General features: G+C 46.1%; 1 protein-coding gene across 22 annotated transcripts in view; it reads left to right on the forward strand.

The window, feature by feature from the left end:
• DLG1 (discs large MAGUK scaffold protein 1) overlaps positions 1–14591 on the forward strand; it is a 322080-nt gene that overhangs the window by 289943 nt on the left and 17546 nt on the right. The gene's annotated exons all lie outside the window — the stretch shown is intronic.

Here is a 14591-nt window from a genome sequence, read left to right on the forward strand (position 1 = left end):
TCAGACATTCATATTTAAGTCACATGCTGTCCATTTCCTTGTGATCCTCCTTGAGATGGTTCTACTCCTTCATTGGAGTCCAGCTGGGTTTAATTAAACTGATAGGACTTGAATTGTAAAGGCACACACCTGTCTATATAAGACCTCACAGCTCACAGTGCATGTCAGACCAAATGAGAATCATGAGGCCAAGGAGCTCAGAGACAGAATTGTGGCAAGGCACAGATCTGGCCAAGGTTGCAAATGAATTTCTGCAGTACTCAAGGTTCCTAAGTGCAGAGTGGCCTCCATAATCCTTAAATGGATTAAGTTTGGGACCACCAGAAGTCTTCCTAAACCTGGTCGTCCAGCCAAACTGAGCAAACGTGGGAGAAGAGAATTGGTGAGAGGTAAAGAACCCCAAGATCACTGTGGCTGAGCTCCACAGATGCAGTAGGGAGATTGGAGAAAGTTCCACAAAGTCAACTATCACTGCAGCCCTCCACCAGTCTGCCGTTCATGGCAGAGTGGCCCGACGGAAGCCTCTCCTCAGTGCAAGACATGTGAAAGCCCACATAGTTTGCTAAAAACACATGAAGGACTCCCAGACTATGAAAAATAAGATTCTCTGGTCTGATGAGACAATGATAGAACTTTTTGGTGATAATTCTAAGCGGTATGTGTGGCGAAAACCAGGCACTGCTCATCACCTGCCCAATAACAATCCCAACATTGAAACATGGTGGTAGCACCATCATGCTATTGGGGTGTTTTTCAGCTGCAGCAACAGGACAACTGGTTTCAATTGGAGGAAACATGAATGTGGCCAAGTACAGAGATATCCTGGATGAAAACCTCTTCCACAGTGCTCTGGACCTCGGCTGAAGGTTCACCTTCTAACAAGACAATGACCCTAAGTACACAGCTAAAATAACAAAGGAGTGGCTTCAGAACAACTCTGTGACCAATCTTGACTGGCCTCCCCAAAGCCCTGACCTAAACCCAATTGAGCATCTCTGGAGAGACCCAAAAATGGCTGTCCACTAGGGTGACCGGATCTCATATGGGGGGGAAAAAATGTCAGAATCTTGTTCGTCTGGACCCCACAAAACGATTCCCCTTTCCAAATATTGAGAGAGCCAAAATTTGAGCTCGATCAAACGACGTTAACCCGTGCCGCTCGTCGCTCAAAGTTTGAAAAAATCCAAATTGCGGTATTTTAAGATTTAGGTATTTTGCATAGTCTGTTAGACTATAAAGAATGTGACAACAACATTGCAGAAATAGCCCTGACCAAATTTTCGAACCATTTGTGGTATTTGAATGCAGAGTTGGTGGGATTATCGTTTTTTGATCCCACCATTACAGACAATGAAAAGTTGTTAATGGCTAATAAATTGCTCAGTAGCACAGATGAACCATCAGAGCACGCTAACCTACATGAGTTGATAATTTTACATAGTTATCTAATCTATTCTAGAGCTTTTGTTAAAGTAGTTTTTGAAACGTCAGAATATAATGCTCGGCATTTGCTTACAACTTGCAGGACATATTGCTTTTGTTCTTCATCTTTTGTCAGAAGGTCGTTTAAAGTCGGTTACTTCCTACTTCTTTTAATTTTTCTTTCCTAACTTTTGGATTTACAACCCTAGCGTGCTCGAATGGTTCATCTGTGCTACTAAATCCAACAATTTGGATTTTTTCAAACTTTGAGCGACGAGCGGCAAGGGTTAACGTCGTTTGATCGAGCTCAAATTTTGGCTCAATATCTGGAAAGGGGAATCGTTTTGTGGGGTCCAGACGGGCAAAATTCCGACATCGATTTTTTGCGGTCACCCTACTGTCCACTAATGTTCACCATCCAACCTGACAGAATTAGAAAGGATCTGCAAGGAAGAGTGGCAGAGGTTCCCCAAATCCAGGTGTGAAAAACTTGTTGCATCATTCCCAAGAAGACTCATGGCTGTACTAGCTCAAAAGGGTGTTTCTACTCAATACTGATCAAAGGGTCTGAATACTTATGACCATGTGATGTTTCAGTTTTTCTTTTTTAATAAATTTGCAAAAATTTCTACACTTCTGTTTTGTTTTGTTTTTCCAGTCAAGATGGGGTGCAGAGTGTACATTAATGGGGAAAAATGAGCTTTTTTGAATTTACCAAATGGATGCAATGAAACAAAGAGTGAAAGATTTAAAGGGGTCTGAACACTTTTCGTACCCACTGTATATATGGAATAAAGGGAATCTGTCCGTGGGATCAACCATCCTAAGCCGTCTACATGGACATGTAGGACGTAGAAAGTTAAATGTAATGATATTTTGATATATCTTCGATCTGATGTCTTGTTCCAGAGACATCCATATCTTAATATGTAAATGAGCTGTTGGGATCATATCTGCATGAGGATGTTCCTCTAGAGGTGACTTTAATTGATATTCACTGACTAATGATTTATAAAGTGTCTCCAATAAATCATATATTCACTCTCTTATCCAATTGGAGTAATAGTAAAAGTAAAATATAACTCTTAACAATAATCATTAAAAATATTTAGAAAATACACCAGACTACAAATTAGAAGCTGCTCACACAGGCACTTCATCATAGCTTCAGGACCTTCCGTCACGTGACCACTAGGAACTGCGGTCACATAACTCCCAGTGTGCACTGCGGTCACGTGACGGAAAGTCCTGAAGCTATGATGAAGTGCCTGTATGAGCAGCTCCTGCCACGCGCCCTCACAGAGGGGAAATGGCAATAGTGAAAGGATGAATGTGATCTGGTGAGGATGTCGGCACAGTCACAGGAAGAGCCACGGGGGAGCTGGGAGCACGGAGCCATCATCGGAAGGTGAGCTAAGTGTTTATTTTATCATGTGCATTCCAGCAGGTTGGAATATAGGGACGGGGAGTCCGTGTGCATGCCAGCAGGGGGGAATATAGGGACAGGAGACCCGTGTGCATGCCAGCAGGGGGGAATATAGGGACAGGAGACCCGTGTGCATGCCAGCAGGGGGGAATATAGGGACAGGAGACCCGTGTGCATGCCAACAGGGGGAATATAGGGACAGGAGACCCGTGTGCATGCCAGCAGGGGGGAATATAGGGACGGGGGACCCGTGTGCATGCCAGCAGGGGGGAATATAGGGACGGGGGGCCCGTGTGCATGCCAGCAGGGGGGAATATAGGGACGGGGGGCCCGTGTGCATGCCAGTAGGTGGAATATAGGGACGGGGGACCCGTGTGCATGCCGACAGGGGGAAATATAGGGGCGGGGGACCCGTGTGCATGCCAGCAGGGGGGAATATAGGGACGGGGGACCCGTGTGCATGCCAGCAGGGGGGAATATAGGGACGGGGGGGGGGCCCGTGTGCATGCCAGCAGGGGGGAATATAGGGATGGGGGGGGGGGCCCGTGTGCATGCCAGCGGGGGGGAATATAGTGATGGGGGCTATGTGCTTGCCATCAGGGGGCATATAGAGAGGGGGGGCCATGTGCGTGCCAGCAGGGGGGCATATAGTGACTGGGGGGGCCACATCCAGGATGGGATGGGGGAGTCTGTGTGCCAGCATAAGGGGGCCATGTGCCAGGATGTGGGTTATAAAGATACCAGGATGAGGGACATATATATGATTTGAAAGACGGACACTGGCATTATAAGACACACCTCCATTTAACATTAAAAAAAAAAAAAATTCTTCACCAAATTTGGGGGTGCGTCTTATAATCAGGTGTGTCTTATAAAATACGGTATATAAAATATAACATATATTATATACAGTACAGACCAAAAGTTTGGATACACCTCATTCAAAGAGTTTTCTTTATTTTCATGACTATGAAAATTGTAGATTCACTCTGAAGACATCAAAACTATGAATTTAACACATGTGGAATTATATAATTAACAAAAAAGTGTGTGAAACAACTGAGAATACTGTGTCTTATATTCTAGGTTCTTCAAAGTAGCCACCTTTTGCTTTGATTACTGCTTTGCACACTCTTGGCATTGTCTTGGTGAGCTTCAAGAGGTAGTCACCGGAAATGGTTTTCACTTCACAGGTGTGCCCTGTCAGGTTTAATAAGTGTGATTTCTTGCCTTATAAATGGGGTTGGGACCATCAGTTGTGTTGTGCAGAAGTTTGGTGGATACACAGCTGATAGTTCTACTGAATAGACTGTTAGCTGCTTTTTTCTTGCCATTATACAAATGCTAAGTAAAGAAAAAAGAGTGGCCATCATTACTTTAAGAAATGAAGGTCAGTCAGTCCGAAAAATTGTGAAAACTTTGAAAGTGTCCCCAAGTGCAGTGGCAAAAACCATCAAGCGCTACAAAGAAACTGGCTCACATGATGACTGGCCCAGGAAAGGAAGACCAAGAGTCACCTCTGCTGTGGAGGATAAATTCATCCAAGTCACCAGCCTCAGAAATCACAGGTTAACAGCAGCTCAGATTATAGACCAGGTCAATGCCACAGAGTTCTAGCAGAACTGCGGAAATTTCTGCAGCATTTCTGCAACGTGGGTACTTAGCCTCAGCGTGACACGCAGCAGCGACCTGCCCCCCCCCCCCGCTGTGAGATCGCCGATCATGGTGGATTGTCCTGGACCATCTTTTGAACGTCGGTCTCCTGCTGGTCATATTCTAAAATACCCGATGCGTTAGAATCGGGCCACCATCTAGTATATCACTATCTATCTCTATAATCTGGCAAAAATTTAGATCGCTGCACAGTTTTATAAAAATCAGCTTCTCTACATGTCTGACAGCCATTTCCATTCCAGTGTCAGTTTAATTCCAACCAGAGTACCCCTCATTCTGCTTAATGTGCTTCTGATTAGGTGATCACCTGAACCAAATCTTAATTAACGAAGGAAAGTATAAAAAAAACCCTGCTGTGGTATTCTTGCAATAGGACAAGCTGGATGGCAAAACAAGTACTAGTAACATACCAAAAGTAATAGGAATGAAAAAATAACTTTTAACCATGGCAAAGGAGTTGAAAAGAAAAGTCTTGTGAGGAAAAGAAGGGCTCAATTCTGGCTTTACTAGCAGAGGGATAAAGTGAGCGTCATTTCTCTCTCACCCATGACAGCACCACGGAGAGCGCCCATCAAGGACAGGAACCTACAGATAAAAAGGCGGCACCTCTCCTCCGCCCCCAGTTGGGTTCCTGTCCTTGACGGGTGACCCGTGGATCCTGCAGCAGGCGGCAGGCTTACCTTTGAAGAGGAGCCAGGGCCGTCCCGTTAGTAGTCCTGGCAGCGGGGAGGCCCCTGCCGTGGCGGGGTCGGTGCCTGAAGCCGCCACCGCTGTAGCCGAGGGGCTGTACAGGGTGAGCGGGCGGGGAGGACCGAGCCGCCGCTCCGAAAAGGAGAATGGGGCTGGAGGGATGCCGGTACACGCGGGGGCAGCGCGCGGTACAGAGGTGTACCAATATGGCGCTGCCCCGGAAATGGAATGAAGACTTCTGGGTCGGCGCATGCGCATTGCGCGCTCCCCGGGGCACAGCAGGGCAGGCTGGGAGGAGGAGGTGACGTCAGGGCACGGGAGATTCAAAAGAAGACGGTGGGAGCTGCTCCTTGCTGGAAGCGTCCTATAGACATGGAGGACAGCGACCAGCATGAGGAGCAGCCAATGCAGCAGCATAAGGAGCAGCAGCAGCACAGGCACCATCGCCGGCAAAAAGAAAAGGACGGGTGAGAGGGCCGGTCCAGTAGCCACTCCACGCAGCGGAGCAAGTTGACTGCGAGGAGCAAATCACCTCCTGTGGATCAGCCCGTGAGGGATCCGAATCCACCTCCTGAACCGGTACCTGCAACCGCGCATGATGGGGTAAGTGATCTACGTGAATGTCCCCCATTATAATAGACTTCTTTCCCTTATTAGGAAAAGAAGAAAGAAAAGACAAAGAACAGGGAATGCCCCACCTGTAGAAGGCCGCTACCAGCAGCTTGGGATAAAAAAACTCTGCGACTCATGCATACAGGAAGTTCTTTGTGATGAAACCCCAGATTACGCCTCGGATCTAAGAGCGGGAATCCGATCGGAGTTTCAAAGTGCCCTTTCATTCCTAAAACGCAAAGAGAGGGGAAAGAAAAGGGACACAGTAGCGGCCTCCCAGTCAGAGGCCTCGACGTCAGGGGAAGTTACATCAAATACTTCAGACACCTACTCGTCCTCCTCAGATGAGGAAACAGATGGGTGTCATTGCTTTCCCCTGGATGAGGAAGACATGTTAGTAAAAGCGGTAAGGTCTACCATGGGGGTAGCAGACCCTCGGCCAAATAGATCAGTCCAAGACATAATGTTCGGGGGATTAGGCCAAAAGAGACGCAGAGCATTCCTGCTAAACGAGCATGTACAGGGCCTGATAAAAAAAAGAATGGGAGAGACCAGATAGGAAGAACTCCACGGTTCCCTCCCTTAAAAGAAAATACCCATTTGACAAGGAAGCGTCCACATCCTGGGACAGAGCACTGAAGTTAGACGTGGCGGTCGCCAAAGCCTCAAAAAATTTGCACTCCCCTTTGAGGATATGGGTACTCTAAAGGACCCATTAGACAAAAAAGCTGATACTTTCCTCAAGGGCACCTGGGATTCAGCAGGAGGAAATCTTAGGCCAGCGATAGCGGCAACTTGTACCTCCAGAGCCCTCATGGTGTGGGTAGACCGACTAGAGAAGCAGCTAAGGGAAGGTACACCCAGGGAGAAGATCCTGGAATCCATTCCCGTGATAAGGGGAGCGGCGGCCTTCTTAGCAGACTCTTCGGCTGATTCGGTAACGTTGTCATCCAAAACGGCAGCCCGAAGAACGCTGTGGCTTAAATGTTGGCCTGGGGATTTACAAACTAAGATGAAACTATATGCCATCCCTTGTGAAGGGAAATTCCTATTTGGAGAGACTTTGGATGACATCCTCGAAAAGGCGGAGGACAAAAAGAAGGGATTCCCAAATAGGCCCTACAGGCCCAACAGGCTTTAAAAAGTCCTTTCGGAACAAAAAATTTTGTCAGAGGAGACCCCCGAGAGAACAGAAATGGGACGACAGAAGGAGAGACAGGGGGTTCTTTTTTGGTAACTCGTCCCGAGACAAAAAGCCCTACAAGTGACTTTTTGCCCAGGGTGGGAGGGAGGCTAAGCTTTTTTCTTCCAGCCTGGAGGAAAATATCGAGCAACCCTTGGTTATTAAATCTGATAGGATCAGGGTTAAGTATAGACTTTCTCTCTCTCCCACCTCAAAAATATGTAGTGACCCCACTAAGATCATCAGTAAGAACAAGAAGCCCTTGAAAAAGAGGTCCTAAGCCTGTTGAACAAAAAAGTCCTCCAGGAGGTTCCCCTGCGGGAGAAAGGCAGAGGATTCTACTCGCCTCTCTTCCTAATAACCAAACCGGACTGTAATAAATCTAAAAAGACTGAACGATTGTCAAAAACGAGAGATTCAAAATGGAGTCGATCAAGTCGACCATCAAAATTCTCTTTCCACATTGCTTCATGGTAGTATTAGACCTCAGCGATGCCTACTATCACGTCTCCTTCAACAAAGACTCCCGACTATACCTCAGACTTGCGGTCTCCATAGGAGGCGAAATAAGGGAATTTCAGTACAGGGCCCTGCCATTTGGGATCTCGGTAGCCCCGCGAAACTTCACGAAACTATTGGTAGAGATGATGGCTCACCTAAGAGAACAAGATGTTCTAATAGTCCCATATCTGGACGACTTTTTAATAGCGAGCAACTCAGCCCAAAGATGCAGGGAACAGAGGGACACAGTGATGAGCACTCTAAAAATCCTCGGATGGCTCCTAAACCTAAAAAAAAATCAAGGCTGGAGCCCAGGAAAGTCCAGGAGTTCCTAGGCCTGACACTGGACTCAAACACCCAGGAGTGTTACCTGTCAGACCACAAAAAGGAGAGGATCGCTCAGATGGTAGCAAGAGCGACGCAGAACCCTTCCATGACGCTAAGAAAAGCAATGTCACTGTTAGGGTCCCTCTCCGCATGCCTGCCGGTGGTCCAGTGAGCACAGCTACATACGAGAGATCTCCAATGGGATGTTTTAGCCAACCAGTCAGCATTAGGAGGTCATTTGGAAGGTTACGTTACACTGGACTCCAAAGCTATTCGTTCCCTAGCTTGGTGGGGAAACAGACAACCATCCAAAGGGATTCCCTGAGTGATAAAAGTCACACACATAATCACCACGGATGCCAGTCCCAAGGGATGGGGAGCACACATGAGCAACAGGGTGGCTCAGGGGGAATGGGGAGGTCAGGAACTAGAAGCCTCCTCGAATCAAAAGGAACTGCTGGCAGTAGGCTACGCCCTAACACACTTTCTACCGGTATTAAAGGGACATCACGTCCGAATATTTTCGGACAATCGAGTGACGGTGGCCTACATAAATCATCAGGGGGGAACCAGGTCCCGAACACTAATGAACACATCCTCCGAAATATTCACGCTAGCCGAGAAAAACCTACTGTCCCTATCTGCACTACACATACGGGGAGCAGAAAACCAGACAGCAGACTTTCTAAGTCGCACCCAGCTACATCAAGGGGAGTGGGTTCTAAAACAGTCCATTTTTCGGAAAATTGTAAAAATGTGGGGAACCCCGGACATGGATCTGTTTGCCGACCACAAAAACAAAAAAGTGGAAGCATTTTGTTCCCTAGACCCCAGGGGGAATCCCAGGACCCTGGATGCGTTTATGCTTCCATGGACGCAGGGCCTAATGTATGCCTTTCCACCTCCCATTCTCATCCCGGCAGTCATAAGGAAAGCCAGAGAAGACAGGGCACGAATGATACTAATAGCCCCGTTTTGGCCAAAAAGAACTTGGTTTTCCTGGCTGAGAATACTGTCAATAACCGACCCCTGGGTTCTACCAGATCTCCCCGACCTTCTGTCCCAAGGTCCCGTGTTACACCCTCGGGCAGTGAACCTCCATTTAACAGCATGGAATTTGAAAGGGCACTGCTGAGGGGGAGAATGTTTTCAGAAAATTTGGTTTCCACGCTACAAAAGAGTAGGAAACCGGTCACAAACAGGGCCTATGGTAGAACTTGGAAGAAATTTCTATCTAGCTATGGGGTAAGGGTCCAAGATGGAATCCAAATTGACAAAATTATCGAATTCCTACAAAAAGGGTTAGAGCAGGGGCTGGCAACTAATACATTGAAGGTACAGATAGCGGCTGTAGGTGCCCTTTATAACAAGGATGTGGCAGGCAACCCTTGGGTGGCACGGTTTGAGAGCCGCAGCCAGGTCTAGGCCAATAACCACCCAGAAAATACAGTCATGGGATCTAAACCTAGTGTTGTCTGCACTAACAGGGCCCCCATTCGAGCCCATCCAATCAGCACCTCTAAAAACCCTATCATTAAAAACTATACTTTGTGGCCCTAACATCCGCTCGCAGAGTGAGCGATATTCAGGCTATCAGCAATACCCCGTTTCACTAAAGTCCTGGACAATAGAGTCATATTAAAACCCGATCCAGCATACCTACCGAAGTGGTCCTTCCTTCCTTTTGCCCAAACCCTAGGAATAGGGGAGAGGAGAAATTTCACACCCTGGATGTGAAGAGGTGTCTAGTTCAGTACGTAGAGGCCACCAAGGGATGTAGGAAGGAAGGGTCTCTCTTTGTGTGTTTCCAGGGACCTCAGAAGGGACTCAAGGCATCCAAGAGTACCCTAGCAAGGTGGATAAGGGATGCGATTGCCCTGGCGTATTCATCCAGTGGGAATACCATCCTGGAGGGTCTAAAAGCTCACTCTCCAAGGGCAATGGCGACATCATGGGCAGAAAGATCAGAGGTATCAATAGAGCAGATCTGTAAGGCGGCCACCTGGTCAACACCTACCTTTTTTAGGCACTATCGCTTAGATCTAGCCTCTACGTTTGACCTGACCTTCGGGAGAAGGGTCCTTCAGGTGGTGGTCCCTCCCTAAGCTACCAATCTCTGAAATTCTCTCCGTGGTGCTGTCATGGGTGAGAGAGATTAGCTTAGTTACTCACCGATAACGGTGTTTCTCGGAACCCATGACAGCACCCGCTTATTCCCCCCCTTTTACGTGTGCGGTGAGCACGAGTTAATATGTGTAAAATGTTTTTTGTTAGACACGGGGCTTCTCCATAATATGCAATATTATAATGTTATGTATATACTTTTGTTAACTAACCGGGAGACCCTCTGATGCTCTGTAACCAACTGGGGGGCGGAGGAGAGGTGCCGCCTTTTTATCTGTAGGTTCCTGTCCTTGATAGGAGAACCCCCTCTCTCCGTGGTGCTGTCATGGGTTCCGAGAAACACCGTTATCGTTGAGTAACTAAGCTATTTGTCTCCATCCTTAAAATTTCTAAGACTGCAGTCCATTACAGCAAGGTCAAGCAGCAGACATTGGCGACAACAAAGCTACAGACCAGCAGAGGGAGAAAACGACTCTCCACTGACCGGGATGACCGTCATCTATTCGAATGTCACACAGCAACCGCAGGATGACATCAAGCGACCTACAAAAGGCTTGGCAAATGGCAGCTAGGGTGAAGTGCACGGCAAGAACAGTTCGTAACAGGCTCCTATAGGCAGGGCTCAAGTCATGTAAAGCTAGAAAAAAGCCTTTCATCAATGAGAAGCAAAGGAGAGCCAGGCTGAAGTTTGCCAAAGACCATAAGGATTGGACTATAGAGGACTGGAGTAAGGTAATCTTCTCTGATGAGTCTAATTTTCAGCTTTGCCTAACACCTGGTCGTCTAATAGTTAGACGGAGACTTTGAGAGGCGTACAAGGCACAGTGTCTTGTTGCACCCACTGTGAAATTTGGTAGAGGATCGGTGATGATCTGGAGATGCTTCATTTGGCTGGAATTGGGCAGGTTAATCTTTGCGAAGGACGTATGAATCAAGCCGCATACAAGGTTATCCTGGAAAAACAGTTGATTCCTTCTGCCCAAGAAATATTCCCCAACTCTGAGGACTGTTTTTTCCAGCAGGACAATGCGCCATGCCGCACAGCTAAGTCAATCAATGTGTGGATGAAGGACCACCACATCAAATCCATGTCATGGCAGGCCAATCTCCAGACCTGAACTCCATTGAAAACCTATGGAATGTAGTCAAGAGGAAGATGGATAGTCACAAGCCATCAAACAAAGAAGGAGCTGCTTACATTTTTGTACCAGGAGTCTCATATAAGGTCACCAAAAAGCAGTGTGAAAGATTGGTGAAAAGCATGCCAAGACGCATAAAAGCTGTGATTAAAAATCATGGTTATTCCACAAAATATTGATTTCTAAACTCTTCCTGAGTTAAAACATTAGTATTGTTGTCTCTAAATGATTTATGAACTTGTTTTGTTAGTATTATTTGATGTCTGCAAGCACTGCATTTTTTGTTGTAATTTTAACCATTTTTCATTTTCTGAAAATAAATACAAAATTTAGTGCTTGGAAATTCGAAAACATGTCAGTAGTTTATAGAATAAAAGAGCAATTTACATTTTACTCAAAAACATACCTATAAAGAGAAAAATCAGACAAACTGAAAATTTTGCAGTGGTCTCTTAATTTTTGCCAGAGCTGTATATACTCTTCCCTCTCTCCCCCCAATGGGGGGGGGTCGGTTTTTTTTTTTTGTCCTTCCTCATTCTCGTGTCCTCTAACAGAGCCCTGGGAATTTGAGGGTTCTGCGCAGGATCTTAATAGTTCCGAGCAGCTTTTTGTGCTTTTCTGGACAAAGAGAGTTCAGATGTTGCTCCTGGGATCTTTTGCAGCCATTTTTCGAACTTAGGGGTCACTGCTCCAAGTGCTCCTATTACAACTGGAATCACTGTTGCCTTCACCTTCCTCATCGTCTCCAGTTCTCCTTTGAGGCCCTAGTCTTTCTCCAGCTTCTCATATCCCTTCTGATGATTCTTTCACTTGGAACTCCCACATCTATTACCATTGCTGTCTTCTGGTCCTTGTCTACTATCTTAGGCCTGTTTCACACTTGCTTTTTTTTGCAGCGCGTTTTTCCCGCAAAAAAACGCATTGAAAAACGCATACAAAAGCATACAACTGCTGCGTTTTTTTCAAGCATTTTTATGAGCATGCATGAAAAAAACGCATCGTTTTTATGCGTTTGTATGCGTTTTTAGTGCGTTTTTACCGCGTTTGCGTTTTTTTCTAACATTAGGTGGCCCCTCACACTAACCCAAACCATGACTTTACTAACCCTGACCCTGACCCTAACCCTAACCCTGACCCTAACCCTTAACCAAACCATACTTAACCCTAACCCTGACCCTAACCCTTAACCAAACCATACTTAACCCTGACCCTAACCCTGACCCTTAACCAAACCATACTTAACCCTCACCCTAACCCTTAACCAAACCATACTTAACCCTGACCCTAACCCTTAACCAAACCATACTTAACCCTGACCCTAACCCTGACCCTAACCCTTAACCAAACCATACTTAACCCTGACCCTAACCCTGACCCTAACCCTTAACCAAACCATACTTAACCCTAACCCTTAACCAAACCATACTTAACCTTAACCCTGACCCTAACCCTTAACCAAACCATACTTAACCCTAACCCTGACCCTTAACCAAACCATACTTAACCCTGACCCTAACCCTTAACCAAACCATACTTAACCCTGACCCTAACCCTGACCCTAACCCTTAACCAAACCATACTTAACCCTGACCCTAACCCTGACCCTAACCCTTAACCAAACCATACTTAACCTTAACCCTAACCCTGACCCTAACCCTTAACCAAACCATACTTAACCCTAACCCTGACCCTAACCCTTAACCAAACCATACTTAACCCTAACCCTGACCCTAACCCTTAACCAAACCATACTTAACCCTGACCCTAACCCTTAACCAAACCATACTTAACCCTAACCCTAACCCCCCTTAACTAACCCTAACTTTACCCAAACCCCTAAATTCCATTGTCTAAACTAATGGTAAAAAAAAAAAACGCATGTGCAAAAAAACGCATACATAAGGCTGGTTTCACATTTGCGTTTTTTTCGCGGTAATTTAGCGCTAAATAGCGCATGCGTTTTTTTTTCCTATACTTTGCATAGGATGCGCTTATGTGCGCATACACATGCGTTTGTACGCGTTTTACCGCGCATGCGTTTTTTTGCGGTATGCGCTCGGGCGCACAAAATGCAACTTGTTGCATTTTTTGTGCGTCCGATTTGCCTCAAAAAAACGCATGCGCGCGCAATGCGTTTTTTTACAGCAAGACACCCATTATAAGTCTATGGTGAGCATATGTGCGCATTGGCATGCTTATGTATGCGTTTTTTTGCACATGCGTTTTTTTTTTTTTACCATTAGTTTAGACAATGGAATTTAGGGGTTTGGGTAAAGTTAGGGTTAGTTAAGGGGGTTTAGGGTTAGGGTCAGGGTTAGGGTCAGGGTTAGGGTTAAGTATGGTTTGGTAAAGGGTTAGGGTCAGGGTTAGGGTTAGGGTCATGGTTAGGGTTAATTATGGTTTGGTTAAGGGTTAGGGTCAGGGTTAGGGTCAGGGTTAGGGTTAAGTATGGTTTGGTTAAGGGTTAGGGTCAGGGTTAGGGTTAAGTATGGTTTGGTTAAGGGTTAGGGTTAGTAAAGTCATGGTTTGGGTTAGTGTGAGGGGCCACCTAATGTTGGAAAAAACGCAAACGCGGTAAAAACGCATACAAACGCATAAAAACGCTGCATTTTTTTCATGCATGCTCATAAAAATGCTTAAAAAAAACGCAGCAGTTGTATGCTTTTGTATGCGTTTTTCAATGCGTTTTTTTGCGGGAAAAACGCGCTGCAAAAAAAAGCAAGTGTGAAACAGGCCTAAGCATGCCAATGCGCACATATGCTCACCATAGACTTATAATGGGTGTCTTGCTGTAAAAAAACGCATTGCGCGCGCATGCGTTTTTTTGAGGCAAATCGGACGCACAAAAAATGCAACAAGTTGCATTTTGTGCGCCCGAGCGCATACCGCATAAAAACGCATGCGCGGTAAAACGCATGTGTATGCGCACATAAGCGCATCCCATGCAAAGTATAGGGGGAAAAAACGCATGCGCTATTTAGCGCTAAATTACCGCAAAAAAAAAACGCAAATGTGAAACCAGCCTTAATGTCTCATTGGTTAGCCAATACCTGCTTATCTGTCTGGATCTTGAAGTCTCACAGGATTTTAGCCTTTTCATTCTCCACCACTTTCTCTGGGGTCTCCCACCTGTACTTAGGGAGATTTAGCCCATGTGCTGTGCAGATGCTTCTTGTATACAATTCCCACTACTTGGTTGTGGCATTCGGTATACACTGTTCCTACTTTCATTTTGCATCTTGCCACTGTGTTGGACTGTTTCAGAGGTTTCTTTGCATAGTCTGCACCTTGGGTCTTGTATTATGTGGTAGATTCCTGCTTCTATGGATCTGGTACTTAGTGCTTGCCCTTGTGCCACTATGATTAGTGTCTCTGTGCTGTCTCGGAGCCCAGCTTTCTCCAGCCATTGTTAGGATTTCTCCATGTCAGCCACCTCCTTTATCTGTTGATGGTACATCCCATGCAGCAGCTTGTCTTGCCAATGCGCTTCATG

Source organism: Dendrobates tinctorius, unplaced genomic scaffold, assembly GCF_039654945.1.
Source record: "Dendrobates tinctorius isolate UK_male_01 unplaced genomic scaffold, ASM3965494v1 ptg000060l, whole genome shotgun sequence".
In the NCBI taxonomy this organism is placed as follows: Eukaryota; Metazoa; Chordata; class Amphibia; order Anura; family Dendrobatidae; genus Dendrobates; species Dendrobates tinctorius.